This window comes from Phyllobates terribilis, unplaced genomic scaffold, assembly GCF_046119375.1.
Source record: "Phyllobates terribilis strain yellow unplaced genomic scaffold, ASM4611937v1 Scaffold_5__5_contigs__length_657084704, whole genome shotgun sequence".
Classification (NCBI taxonomy): Eukaryota; Metazoa; Chordata; class Amphibia; order Anura; family Dendrobatidae; genus Phyllobates; species Phyllobates terribilis.
The window spans coordinates 41,910,820-41,925,303 of NW_027362765.1; the positions used below are offsets into that span (position 1 = coordinate 41,910,820).

Below are 14,484 nucleotides of genomic sequence, written 5' to 3' on the forward strand. Positions count from 1 at the left end.
TTGAAACCACAGCAAATACATGAGTGAAAAAAGTTTTATAATTCAAAGCTTAGAATACTGAAACATCCAATAATACCCATGCAAAGGTATATAAAAATGTCTAGAGGGTCCGAAGGATAAGAGATTTCTTGGTCATAATATGGCTATTTTGAATAAGATGAATATTCCGCATTCTACTTACAGTAAAGTAACTGGGATATTAGCAATATTAACCCTTTAACCCCTTACCGACATACACTGTACATGTACGATGCACGTCAGTAGCAGTTGAATGGAGCAGGCTCATGGAGTGAGCCTGCCCCATAGCCAGCTGATAATGGCTGTGAGACACAGCCAACACCTGCCTCTAACAGCCGCAGGTGGAGCAGGGCAGAGCAATTTTGTAAGGTGCTGACTTAGATATCTTAAAGAGGTTGACTCCTATAGATAATGCCGCAATGTATTTAAATGGTGTAAATAAGTTGTTTTGTAAATACCTTGTGCTTGTGTTGTGCTTCTTGCCTGTGAGCGGCTCTATCCCTGACCGCTCACAGGCATCACGTGATTCCCGGCTGCAGCCTCCTATAGCATCCGCTTATGTCACGTCAAGTCGAGCATGACCCAGTGAGGCTCTCCCTCCGATTGATGGGCTGTGGACGGGGTTTCCCCGCGCTTCACAGCCCAGCATCCACTGTGCGCTTTCCCTCTCCTCACTCATTGAGAGTGGAGCGCGATGGATACTGGGCTGTGACGCGCGGGTGAAACCCTGCCCACAGCCCATCAATCAGGGGGGAGCACGGCACTATGTCACGCCCGACTTCAGCCGGAACTTGACGTGATATCAGTGGATGCCAGAGCCGGCTGCAGCCGGGGGTCACATGCAGGGCCGGCGTCAGCACCCGGCGCACCCGGGCAAATGCCGGGGCCCTGAGCAGGCAGAGGGGCCCACTGGCGGTCGCGCACCCCGCTGGGCTATGGGCGGAGGAGAGCGGTGTCAGCGCCCGCCCTTCTCCGCCGCTTGCTCAGGGCCCCGGCAGCTGGATACTTACCTCTCCCCGTGCCTCCGCAGATCAGCTGTCTTCCTGCTCTGCGCTCCCTGTGACGTGTCAGGTCAGAGGGCGCGGTGACGCCTTTACACCACGCCCTCCCCTGAGCCGTCACAGGGAGCGCTGAGCGGGAAGACGCCGACAACGCTGGAGTTCGGACCCGAGCAGCGGACAGCGGGTAGCAGGTGAGGAGAAGTGAGGTGAGTATTTGATTTTTTTTTTTTAATGTATGGAGGCATGGGGCAGTATAAAGAGAAGGGGGGGGGGCATCCTGCTTGGGGCATTATAAAGAGAGGGGGGGGACATCCTGCATGGGGCATTATAAAGAGGGGTGACAGCCTGCATGGGGCATTATAAAGAGGGGGGGGGGGACATCCTGCATGGGTCATTAGAAAAGAGGGGTGACAGCCTGCATGGGGCATTATAAGGTGGGGAACAGCCTGCATGGGGCATTATAAAGAGAGGGGGGGGACATCCTGCATGGGGCATTATAAAGAGGGGTGACAGCCTGCATGGGGCATTATAAGGTGGGGAAGAGCCTGCATGGGGCATTATAAAGAGGGGGGGGACATCCTGCATGGGTCATTATAAAGAGGAGGGGTGACAGCCTGCATGGGGCATTATAAGGTGGGGAACAGCCTGCATGGGGCATTATAAAGGGGGGGCAGCCTGTATGGGGCATTATGTGGGGGGTAACAGCCTGCATGGAGCATTAAAAGGGGGGGGGGCTGTATGGGGCATTATGTGGGGGGGAACAGCCTGCATGGGGCATTATAAGGGGGGGGGCAGCCTGTATGGGGCATTAAGTGGGGGGTAACAGCCTGCATGGAGCATTAAAAGGGGGGGGCCTGTATGGGGCATTATGTGGGGGGTAACAGCCAGCATGGAGCATTATAAGGGGGGGACAGCCTGTATGGGGCATTATGTGGGGGGTAACAGCCTGCATGCAGCATTATATGGGGGCCAGTATCCTGTATGGAGCGTTATAAGGGGACCAGTATCCTGTATGGAGCGTTATATGGGGGCCAGTATCCTGTATGGAGCGTTATATGGGGGCCAGTATCCTGTATGGAGCTTTATAAGGGGACCAGTATCCTGTATGGAGCGTTATATGGGGGCCAGTATTCCGTATGGAGCCTTATATGGGGGCCAGTATTCCGTATGGAGCCTTATATGGGGGCCAGTATTCCGTATGGAGCCTTATATGGAGGCCAGTATTCCGTATGGAGCCTTATATGGGGGCCAGTATTCCGTATGGGGGCCAGTATTTAGTATGGAGCCTTATATGGGGGCCAGTATTCCATATGGAGCCTTATATGGGGGCCAGTATTCCGTATGGAGCCTTATATGGGGGCCAGTATTCCGTATGGAGCCTTATATGGGGGCCAGTATTCCGTATGGAGCCTTATATGGGGGCCAGTATTCCGTATGGAGCCTTATATGGGGGCCAGTATTCCGTATGGAGCCTTATATGGGGGCCAGTATTCCGTATGGAGCCTTATATGGGGGCCAGTATTCCGCATGGAGCCTTATATGGGGGTCAGTATTCCGCATGGAGCCTTATATGGGGGTCAGTATTCCGTATGGGGCCTTATATGGGGGCCAGTATTCCGTATGAAGCGTTATATGGGAGCCAGTATTCCGTATGGAGCCTTATATGGGGGCCAGTATACTGTGTGGAGCGATTCGCCGGTTTCTGAGCTAATGTAAGAAGTGAAATCTTTGCATTGTACTAATATATATATATATATATATATATATATATATATATATATATATATATATATATATATATATATATATATATATATATATATATATATATATATATATATTTCTCCGCCGTATCTCTGCATCATGAATCGTGGTATGTGTTAAAGGGGCCCACTGAGACTCTTTCGCCCGGGGCCCAGAAAAACCTGGAGCCGGCCCTGGTCATATGATACCTGTGAGCGGCCAGCGAGAGAATCTCAATCAGAATCTCCTATGGGGACTGTTGAAGCAAGTAAAAAAAAACAAAAAAAAACAAAAACAAAGTTTAAAAAAATAAAAAAAAAACACAAAAGTTCCAATCACCCCCCTTTTTCCCTATTCAAAATAAAAAAATAAAAATACACATTGGTATTGCTGCATTCAGAAATGTCCGATCTATCAAAATATAAAGTAAATGAATCCAATAGGTAAATGGCAAAATGAGAAAAAAAAAAAAAATTGAAAAGCCAGAACATTGCAATAAAATAACAGGCAATCAAAGCATTGTGTCTACCCAAAAATAGTAAAAATAGTATCAATAAACAACAGCTCAGGGCGCAAAAAATAAGCCCTAATTCAACCCCAGATCCCGAAAAATAGAGACACTACAGGTCTCGGAAAATGACGACTTTTTTTCTTACAAATTTTGGAATTTTTTTTCACCACTTAAATAAAAAAGAACCTATGCATGTTTGGTATCTGCATACTCTTACTGACCTTGGTAAATGATATTTGCTGATCAGTTTTAGCATTTAGGGAACATGGTAAATAAAAACCCCCAAAAAACTATTGTGGAATAACACTTTTTTTTGCAATTTAACCTCACTTCGTTTTTTTTTCTTGTTTTCTAGTACACTATATGGTAAAATCCATAGTGTCATTCAAGAGTACAAAAAAAAGCCCTCACACTTCTATATTGACGAAAAATAAAAAAGTTATAGCTCTGGGAAAAAGGTGAGTAAAAAACGAAAGCGCAAAAATGGAAAATCGAAAGGTGGTGAAGGGGTTAAACCAGGGAGTTATGTCACACAAAATAGTTAAAGAAGTTGTCCACTACTTGGACAACTCCTTCTCATACTACACGCTTAATCCAGATAAAACAAAAAAAAAAGCATTTACTCACCTCCCGTGCCGATGCTGTTCCCGCGGTGTTGCACTCGTTCTCCCCAGGGCCCTCATGCGGTGTTGTGACAGGACAGCCCGGCATCCAATCAGTGCCGGCGTCACTGTCCCCACCTTTGTACGAAATGAACATGAAGAGGAAGTTAGAGAGGAGCTGCAGCACGTACTTTCTCTTCATGTTCAATTCAACAGGAGACGGGGAAAGTGACGCAGGCGTGGATTGGGCGCAGAGCTCATGTGTCACAACACCGCATGAGAGCCCCGGGGAGAGCGAGTGCAACACCGTGGGCAAAGCACCGACACGGGAGGGGAATATATGTTTTTTTATTTTATTGGGGCCAAGCAAAGGGCATGAGAAGGGGTTGTCCTAGCAGTGGACAGCCCCTTAAATAAATAACATTTCTCACATGTTTACTTTACATCAGAACAACCGTAATTTTTTTTGTTAGGAAGTTAGAAGGGTTAAAAGTTGATCAGCAATTTCTAAGTTTTCCAACAAAATTTACAAAACCTTTTTTTTTAGGGACCACATCATATTTGAAGTGACTTCTGGGGCCTATATGACAGAAAATACCCAAAAGTGACATTATTCTAAAAACTGCACCCCACAAAGTGCTGGAAACCACATTCAAGAAGTTTATTAACCCTTCAGGTGCTTCATGGGAATGAAATGGAATCTGTCACCCCTGAGAGATATCAAATCTCTTCTATGGGCATACAGGTTATAGAAAAGTAAATCTATATATACCTGTATGGCCCATAGCAGAGGTCTGATTGCAGAGAAAACTGTCTTTATCCACTCTGATTTCCACAGGCTTGGCGTCCCCCGGACGCCAAGAAATCCCCGCCTAACTATTTATTATTCCCTGAAATCCCTGCATATATGCTTAGCTACTATATTTCCCCCTCCCCTGCGCCATAAAGGAATTCACATTTCGCTGGAATGGTTTGGGGGTGCCATGTCACATTGACAGAGGCCCTGAGGTGCCAGAGGAGCAGAACCCCCAACAAGTGACGACATTTTACAAACTAAACCCCTGAATGAATTAATTTAGGGGTGCAGTGAGCATATTGACACCTGTGCCTCACAGAAATTTATACCATTGGGGGGAGTGAAGAAAGAATAATTACATTTTTAGCACTAAAATATTGTTTTAGCCCCAGATTTTACATTTTCACATGGAGAAATATCTCATTGTCAATGTCCATCTCTAGTAGGCAGACTCTCCTGAAAATGATGCACATCAGAGAGAATTTTCGCTTTGCTGTCACAATCACAGTCTGTGGCCCCGTCGGCTAATACATGCGAACCCCGTTTTGTGGGGGGTTTGAAAGTATGCCCTGACAGGACTCACAAATGCAGTGATAAAGCATCCTAAAAATGGCACCGCAATCTGTCACACAATTTATGCTTAACTTGGAAATACCTTATGTGGCTGTACTGTACTGCTTAGCAAAACAGCGAGACTCGGGAGGGACAGAGCGCTACTTTCCTCCTGGAGCACAGATTTTCCTAAAATAGTTTGCAAACTCCATATACAGAGCCCCTAAGTATAACAAGACCAGAATACGCCCATCAAATTACCACACTTTGGAAATTATACCCGTCTGGGAATTTATCTACAGATGTAGTGACAAATTTGACTCCACAGTTTTTTTCCAGAAACAAGCAGCACGGGATGTTGCGGAGTGAAAATTGCAAATCTGTTATTGTAGTGCCCAGTACGTTGTAATGCCCAGTATGTTGTAGTGCCCTTACATTATGCCCAGCTCATGCTTCTGGAGACATGCACCCTGTAAATTAAGCAGGCTCTCATCGCTACAGAAATGCCAAATATGTGGATGCTAAATGTGGTTTGGGAGTGCAGAATTTTCTGAATTTCTTTTGGGGGGGGGGGTGCTATTTTGCTTTTCCAGAGCCTTTGTGCTACCAGTAGCGTGGAAGCCCCCTATATTTCCATTAACAGATGATGGGCCTGAGTGGAGTCTTGCTTTTTTGTGAATTGAGTTGAATATTTTGTTGGGAACATTTTACATAACATTTTGGATCATGTTTATCCTGTGCTGTACGCTGAGCATTTAGATCAGGGTTTCCATGTAAATCACTGAGTGACGTGATTCAGACGAAGCCCACATTCACTATAATGAGGCAGCAGAGTTACTCTGAACTCCGTCTGACCTCTGTTCAGCAGTTTCCTTATTTTTGCAAGATCACAGGCCAGACAGCGTCCAGTGCCTCCTTCTGCATCATTATAGGGAATTTTACACAGGGGGTTCCGTCTGAATCACATATTTCAGAGATTTACACAGAAATCTCTGTGTAAGCGCTCAGCGTAGAGAGCAGGATAAATATGCACCGAGCCTTACTGCGATCTTTGAGAAGCAGAATGAACAAATCAATAGTAGGTAAAGAATGGGTTTTATTTATTTTTTAAGCTGTTCCTCGAGCGGTATAACTGATTAGATTACTTTATTCTTCGGGTCAGTGCGATTTTTAGCAATACCAGATTTATATCAGGTTTTTATGTTTGCCAGCTGTCACACACTAAAAATGTTTTTTTTGCAACAAGTTTTTGCATCACCATATTGGAGAGCTATCATTTTTCCATATTTCTGCCACCAGAGTCATATTAGGGCTTATTTTTTGCGGGACAAGTTGATGTTTTTATTGGTACCATTATTGGGCACATGACATTTTTTGATCGCTTTCTATTCCAATTTTTGAGAGGAAGATTGAATAAAATACAGAAATTCAGGAATAATTTTTGCTGTTCCGTGTGTGTTAAAATTGATAAGGCAGCTTTATTCTTCGTTTCAGTACGATTACAGCGATACCACATTTACATATTTTTTTATGTTTTGGAGCTTTTACACAATAAAAACTATTTGCATCGCTGTATTCTGAGAGCTTAACTTTTTTATTTTTCCAGTGATAAGCCGCCATACAGCTCTGTTTTTGAAGGACAAGATGGCGTTTTCAGCAATACTATTTTTATTTACATTCTTCTTTTTGATAGCGTTTTATTTGGCGGTATGATGAAAAAGAATATTTTTTTGCCTTGTTTATTTTTTTTTATTTAGGTGTTCACTGAAGGAGTTAACTAGTGTGACCATTTTACAGGTTGGCTCGTTCCGGAGGCGGCAATACCAAATATGTGTACTACTACTTTTTAACATAAAAATAGAATTAGACTTACCGGTAATTCGGTTTTTAAAACCCTCCATGACAGCAACTTAGGAAGTTGCTTCCCCATCCTAATTAGGGACAGGAAACACAAGAGGTTAAATAGCCTCTCTCCACCGCCATCCTCAGTGTTTTTCTAAAGGACCACACAGTATGAATGCTTCAAATATTTTATTCCAAGGAATTTCATAAAGAACAAAAATAAGGGCGGGAACTACCCGGGCTGTCATGGAGGGTCTTAGAAACCGAATTATCGGTATGTTTAATTCTATTTTCCCCAATCCCCTGCACGACAGCATGTTAGGCGTAGTACCAAAGAATAATGTTTTAGGGAGGGACAACAGCTTGAAGGACTTTCCTTCCAAAGGCTAGATCCCTATTAGACACTAAATCTAACTGATAATGTTTTGCAAAGGTATCGACTGATGACCAAGTCACCGCTCTGCAGATCTGCTCGACTGATGCACTAGCTTTCTCAGCCCAGGAGACAGACATCGCTCTGGTGGAATGAGCCTTTAATGATTCTGGAGGAGTTAACCCTTGGGTCTTGTATGCTTTACAGATCGTTTTCTTAATCCAATTTGCTAGTGTATTTTTGGATATCTTACTCCCTTTGTTGGGACCACTATATTGGACAAAGGGATTTTTATCTTTCCTCCATGCTTGGGTTTGCTGTAAGTAATATATAATAATCCTCCCGACATCCAGAGTATGAAATACATCTTCTCCACTGTTTGATGGATTTTGACAAAAGGAAGGGAGGATTATAGGCTGAAACATATGAAAGTCTGTTGCAACTTTTGGCAGAAATGAAGGTTCCAGTTGGAAGACTATCCTATCTTCCAAAATCTTCAGATAGGGTTCTCTGATGGACAGCGCCTGGATCTCACTTACTCTCCTAGCTGTTGTTATGGCTACCAGAAATGCCGATTTCCATGATAGTTCATCCAATTGTATCTTCGTGATTGGTTGAAAGGGCTGCAGAGTAAGGCCTTTAAGCACTACATTAAGATCCCAAGAGGGGACTGTTTTTGCTCTTGTAGGATTTATTCTGAAAGCGGCTGCCATGAATCTTTTAATCCATCTGTGGTTTGCTAGATCTTTGTCAAATTAAGAACTCAAAGCTGATATCTAAACCTTGAGGGTATTTGGTCGTAATCCATTTGACAAGCCTTCTTTTAAGAAATCCAGAATTTTAGCTATGTCCGGATGGAAAGGGTCTGGTGGATGGGACCCATAACAATCTGAAAGTCTTCCAGATCTTAGCATATAGGGAGCTAGTGATCGGCTTCCTGCTTTTCTGGAGGATCTGGATCACCCCGTCTAAGAGTCCTCTGGCTGTTAAAATCGAGGCTTCAGATGCCAGGCCACTAGACTTAGGCTCTGAGGGTCCGGATGGATGATCGGGCCCTGATGTAGTATGTCGAGGACTGGAGGAAGAACAAGAGGACCTTCTATCTGTAGGCTGTTCAGAGTCCCAAACCATCCTATTTTCGGCCAATTTGGAGCTATAAGGATTGTCTGATCTTTTGTAGTACTCTCGACAGTAATGGGATCGGCGGAAATGCGTAGGCGAAGCTGGCTTTCCAATGATGGGAGAAAGCATCTACCCCCACTGAAGAGTCTTTGGGATCCAGGGAAAAGAATCGTTTTACATTTGCATTCTGTTGATTTTCAAATCGATCTACTTCTGGATAACCCCATCTCTCTGAAAGTATATGGAATATCTCTGTATTTAAGCTCCATTCCCCTGGATGTATATCCTTTCTGATCAAGAAATCTGCCTGGGAATTGTTGGAGCCCTTTAGATGAAGGGCTGACAGCGAGAGATCTGCTGCACCTCTTTGTATCTTGTGCTCCCTTGATGTCTTAAGTGGACCACTGTCGTTATTTTGTCCGAATGGGTCCCTTGAAGCAGAGATGTAGCTACTTTGAGGGTCTATTTCACCGTCTTTAGCGCCCTGAAGTTTGAGGACTGACAAGGCATCTCTGGAGGCCAGATTCATTGAAACATTGTTTGGGAGATCACAGCTCCCCAGCCTCTTTTGCTTGCATCCGTCTTTACTGATGTCAGTGGATGCTGTGTCCATGATGTTCCTTTCTCTATGTTTTTTCGGCGTAGCCATCAATTTAAGTATATCTTTACCTGATTCGGAAGGTGAATTTTGCTTGTGAGAGACCCTGGCATTTTGTCCCAGTGAGAAAGAATGTAATTTTGTAGAAATCTTGTATGGGACTGTGCCCATGGAACAGCCTGAATGCAGGAGGTCATGGTTCCTAGGACTGACATTGCAAACCTTATGGAGACCATATTCCTGTTTTTTAGAGCATATATCTTTGATCTCAACTGTATCTGTTTCTCCTTCGGTAGAAATGAGGTTTGCCTTTGTGAATCTAACAGAATCCTCAGGAAAGTTTTTCTGGTGGACGGGATTAAATCTGATTTTGCTCGGTTTAGAAGCCAACCCAATGATTCTAAGATATGAAGAGTAGACTGCAGATCTTGTTTGAGTTGAGGAATCGAGGAGGTCATTACCAGGAAATCGTCTAGGTAGGGTATGATACAGATACCTTGATTTCTTATGAATGCTACCACCTCCGCCATAAGTTTTGTGAAAAGTTGGGTAGCTGACGAAATCCCAAAGGGCAGGACGTTGAATTGGTAATGGAATATGTTTTGCCCTTGTCTGATAGCAAACCTTAGAAATTTCCGGTAAGAGGTATGTATGGGCACGGGATAGTACGTCTCTTGCACGTCTATGGTTGCAATGATGAAATCCTTGCCTATTAGAGGAATCGTGGATTTTATAGATTCCATTTTGAATCTTCTGTACTAGACAGAATGATTCAGCCATTTTAGATTCAGAATTATTCTTTAGGCCCCTGAGGGCTTTCTTATGAGGAAAAGTCGAGAGTAGTGACCTTTCCCTTGTTCCATGTGAGGTACTGGCGATACCACCCAAGATTCTTGTAGATGTTGAAGACCTGATAATAGGATTTTATGTAGATTTGGGACAGATAGAGATGTTATCTCTAAACTCTGAGGAGGATCTGAAGAAAACTCTTATTTTTGTTCCCACTCCGATCGTTTGCAGGATTCTCTGGCCTGAGGACATTCCTTGGCACTCTGGGAGAAAGTGTGCAATTCTGACTCCTACATGCATGGCTTCAAGGCCTTTCTTGTCGCTGGATTTGGAAGATGTTTTATCCTCTTCCGCCTTCTGGATAGCTCCAGCGACTCGATTTTCCTTTCCCTCTATACTGCCGGTTCTGTGCCTGTGATGAATGAATGGATTTCCTTTTAAAACACTTTTGGCTCCGGTAGTGACTTCTTTTTATCTGAAGCTTTCTCTAAAAGATCATTCAGAGTTTCACCAAATAAATATTCTCCTTTAAAAGGGAATAGTACAAAGTTTGGATTTAGAAGTACTATCACTCCACATTTTCAACCAGAGAGCTCTTCTGGCAGAATTTGATAAGACCAAGGATCTGGCTGCCATCCTAACTGATTCTGCCGAAGCATCGGCAAGAAAAACCCGTAAATTTCTTCAGTAAAGGCAATGCAGCTAGCAGTTCTTCTCTCGGAGTACCCTAAGCGATATATTCATCTAGCTGTTGTAACCAGCGGAAAATGGACCTTGCTACACAAGTTGAAGGAATGTTAGTATTTCATAATGCTGAGGATGTTTCCCAGGATTTTCTTAACAAGCTGTCCGATTTCTGGTCCATCGAATGGTAGCGTCGTCTTCTTTGCTACCCTTGCCACTTGTTTATTCACTTTTGGAATTTCAGACCAGTATTTAGATACGTTTTCGTCCACGGGGTACCAGTTCTTCATCTCTCCTGGGATACTCAGCATTTTTTCAGGATACTCCGATTCATCCGTTATTAAGCTTTGGATGTTATAATGAAAAGGAAATACCAATTTTATCCTAGATTTTAGTCCTGTAAACATCTTGCCCTGCACCGTTTGAGTTTTCTTTTCTTCCTCTACTTCCACTGTATTTCTTACATATGTTAATAATTTCTCCATATCTTTTGAAGAGAAGTAATATTTCTCCTCTTCCTCTGTATATTGGCTTGTGTTTAACTCTGCTTCTTCTAACCATTCGTCTGAGATGAAAACGTCTGAGTCAGAGGTATCTTTAGGGTCGTACTTCCTCTTTTTTTTGCTGAAGGCGGACCCCCAGACTGAGAGAAGGTTTGTGAAAAGGAGGCTAGGGAAGATTGTATTTCTTGACAAACAATCCCCCTTACTGCTTCCATCATTGAAGGTTTGCTTTTGTTTCACAATTTTCTCTATACACTTCTGGCATAGAGTTTTTTTTAGGGGCAGAAGAGTTTCTTGCTACATATGGCACACTTGCGCCCGGTAGTTTTTTCCTCCACTCTCGGTGCAGGATCCTTGTCTCCCTAAAAAGAAAGAGGGAGATGGACTAAATATGGATCATGCTCAAGAGAGTGGAAAACTTCCCAAACCCAATAGACTTACTAGGGCTGGGTTTGAACTGGGATATGCAGATGCAGATCTTAAGGAGCCTACACCTTCCATGGTCAAAGGGATTTTGTCCTACCTTAAGGTGCCTTCCCATCAGGGTCTTCTTTATAGGGAGAGACCGTGATCCAGTGCTTCTTTCATCCAATAGGATGAAAGATCCCTCCTTCTGCTTCTTTTATCTTACAATCTGTATCTTCGGCGGTAATTTTTCCAAATTTTCCGCCCGTGACGTCATGCGTTCCACCCTGAAGCACACCGGAAGTGTTGTCACCCGCTCTAGATGCCAGGAACTTCCTGCGTTTCCTGCATGCACGCAGAGCGTGATGTAGGACTGAAGAGAGATCGGGGATGGAGAACTATGGGAGGCCCCAGGCACCACTCAGCGTTACCCAGTGGCGCAGAGTGGTGAGGTCCCGCTCCGGACAGAGCGGCAGCTGGCAGAGGAGGAAGGCCGAAGCGATCGACCTCTGTAGCCCAGCTTCCAGGTAATTTAGGAGGATACTGCTCACCGTCTAAAGCACCCCACAGCTGAACCTCTTCATCCCTTAGGGACAGGAAAAACACTGAGGATGGCGGTGGGGAGGGGCTATTTAACCTTTTGTGCTTCCTGTCCCTAATTAGGATGGGGAGGCAACCTCCTAAGGTGCTCTCATAGAAGAGATTGGAGAAAATATGTATTTATGGGTATAATATACAGTACAGACCAAAAGTTTGGACACACCTTCTCATTTAAAGATTTTTCTGTATTTTCATCACTATGAAAATTGTACATTCACAATGAAGGCGTCAAAACTATGAATTAACATGTGGAATTATGTACTTAACAAAAAAGTGTGAAACAACTAAAAAAATGTCTTATATTCTAGGTTCTTCAAAGTAGCCACCTTTTGCTTTGATGAGTGCTTTGCACATTCTTGGCATTCTCTTGATGAGCTTCAAGAGGTAGTCACTGGAAATGGTTTTCACTTCACAGGTGTGCCCTGTCAGGTTTAATAAGTGGGATTTCTTGCCTTATAAATGGGGTTGGGACCATCAGGTGTGTTGTGCAGAAGTCAGGTGGACACACAGCTGATAGTCCTACTGAATAGACTGTTAGAATTTGTATTATGGCAAGAAAAAAACAGCTAAGTAAAGAAAAATGCATGGCCATCATTACTTTAAGAAATAAAGGTCAGTCAGTCCGAAAAATTGGGCAAACTTTGAAAGTGTCCCCAAGTGCAGTTGCAAAAACCATCAAGCGCTACAAAGAAACTGGCTCACATGAGGACCACCCCAGGAAAGGAAGACCAAGAGTCACCTCTGCTTCTGAGGATAAGTTTATCCGAGTCACCAGCCTCAGAAATCTCAGGTTAACAGCAGCTCAGATTAGAGACCAGGTCAATGCCACACAGAGTTCTAGCAGCAGACACATCTCTACAACAACTGTTAAGAGGAGACTTTGTGCAGCAGGCCTTCATGGTAAAATAGCTGCTAGGAAACCACTGCTAAGGACAGGCAACAAGAAGAAGAGACTTGTTTGGGCCAAAGAACACAAGGAATGGACATTAGACCAGTGGAAATCTGTGCTTTGGTCTGATGAGTCCAAATTTGAGATCTTTGGTTCCATCCACCGTGTCTTTGTGCGACACAGAAAAGGTGAACGGGTGGACTCTACATGCCTGGTTCCCACCGTGAAGCATGGAGGAGGAGGTGTGATGGTGTGGGGGTGCTTTGCTGGTGACACTGTTGGGGATTTATTCAAAATTAAAGGCATACTGAACCAGCGTGGCTACCACAGCATCTTGCAGCGGCATGCTATTCCATCCGGTTTGCGTTTAGTTGGACCATCATTTATTTTTCAACAGGACAATGACCCCAAACACACTTCCAGGCTGTGTAAGGGCTATTTGACCAAGAAGGAGAGTGATGGGGTGCTACGCCATATGACCTGGCCTCCACAGTCACCAGACCTGAACCCAATCGAGATGGCTTGGGGTGAGCTGGACCGCAGAGTGAAGGCAAAAGGGCCAACAAGTGCTAAGCATCTCTGGGAACTCCTTCAAGATTGTTGGAAGACCATTTCCGGTGACTACTTCTTGAAGCTCATCAAGAGAATCCCAAGAGTGTGCAAAGCACTTATCAAAGCAAAAGGTGGCTACTTTGAATATAAGACATATTTTCAGTTGTTTCACACTTTTTTGTTAAGTATATAATTCCACATGTGTAAATTCATAGTTTTGATGCCTTCAGTGTGAATGTACAATTTTCATAGTCATGAAAATACAGAAAAATCTTAAAATGAGAAGGTGTGTCCAAACTTTTGGTCTGTACTATATAAATTTTTTTTAGTTAAAAAAAATAATAATAATACATATTTTTAACTTTTTGACTTAGTACCTCTATGGGACTTTCACTTTTAGTACTTTGTTTACTGGTATAAAGCATTGCAAAGCACTAGCATTGCAATATATTATACCTGTCAGTGCTGCACTGACACAAGCCTCTTAGACGACCCCGGGCTGCCATGGCAACGATCGGGCCCTTGTGATAACTTAGTGGGGGTGCCAATCGGACGGGAGAGGGAATCACTACCTTTCCTTGCGTCCTAAATGTTACGATCGATATCGATGGTAGCATTTAAAGGTCAAACAGCACGGGGCAGTGTGGGCACCACTCATGACTATAAGAGCTGGAGTATGAGTACATCCAAGGTCGTGAAAGGTTTAGAAAGGTGTAAATAAATAAATAAATAATAATAATAATTCTCACTCAGATATTCAAATAATTTTCACATCTTTTTTTCATGATATGCGAGGCTCCATTTTTATGTCAGTGTCATATTTTATATTTTATTTTTTTCTGCTGATACCAGGCAGTATTATTGGGAAAGTAAGGGAAATATATGTCTGTCTGTTCACTTTTTT

At 43.5% G+C, this 14,484-nt stretch overlaps 1 protein-coding gene across 1 annotated transcript in view; it reads right to left on the reverse strand.

The window, feature by feature from the left end:
* LOC141270637 (uncharacterized) overlaps nucleotides 1–14,484 on the reverse strand; it is a 31,644-nt gene that overhangs the window by 1,695 nt on the left and 15,465 nt on the right. The gene's annotated exons all lie outside the window — the stretch shown is intronic.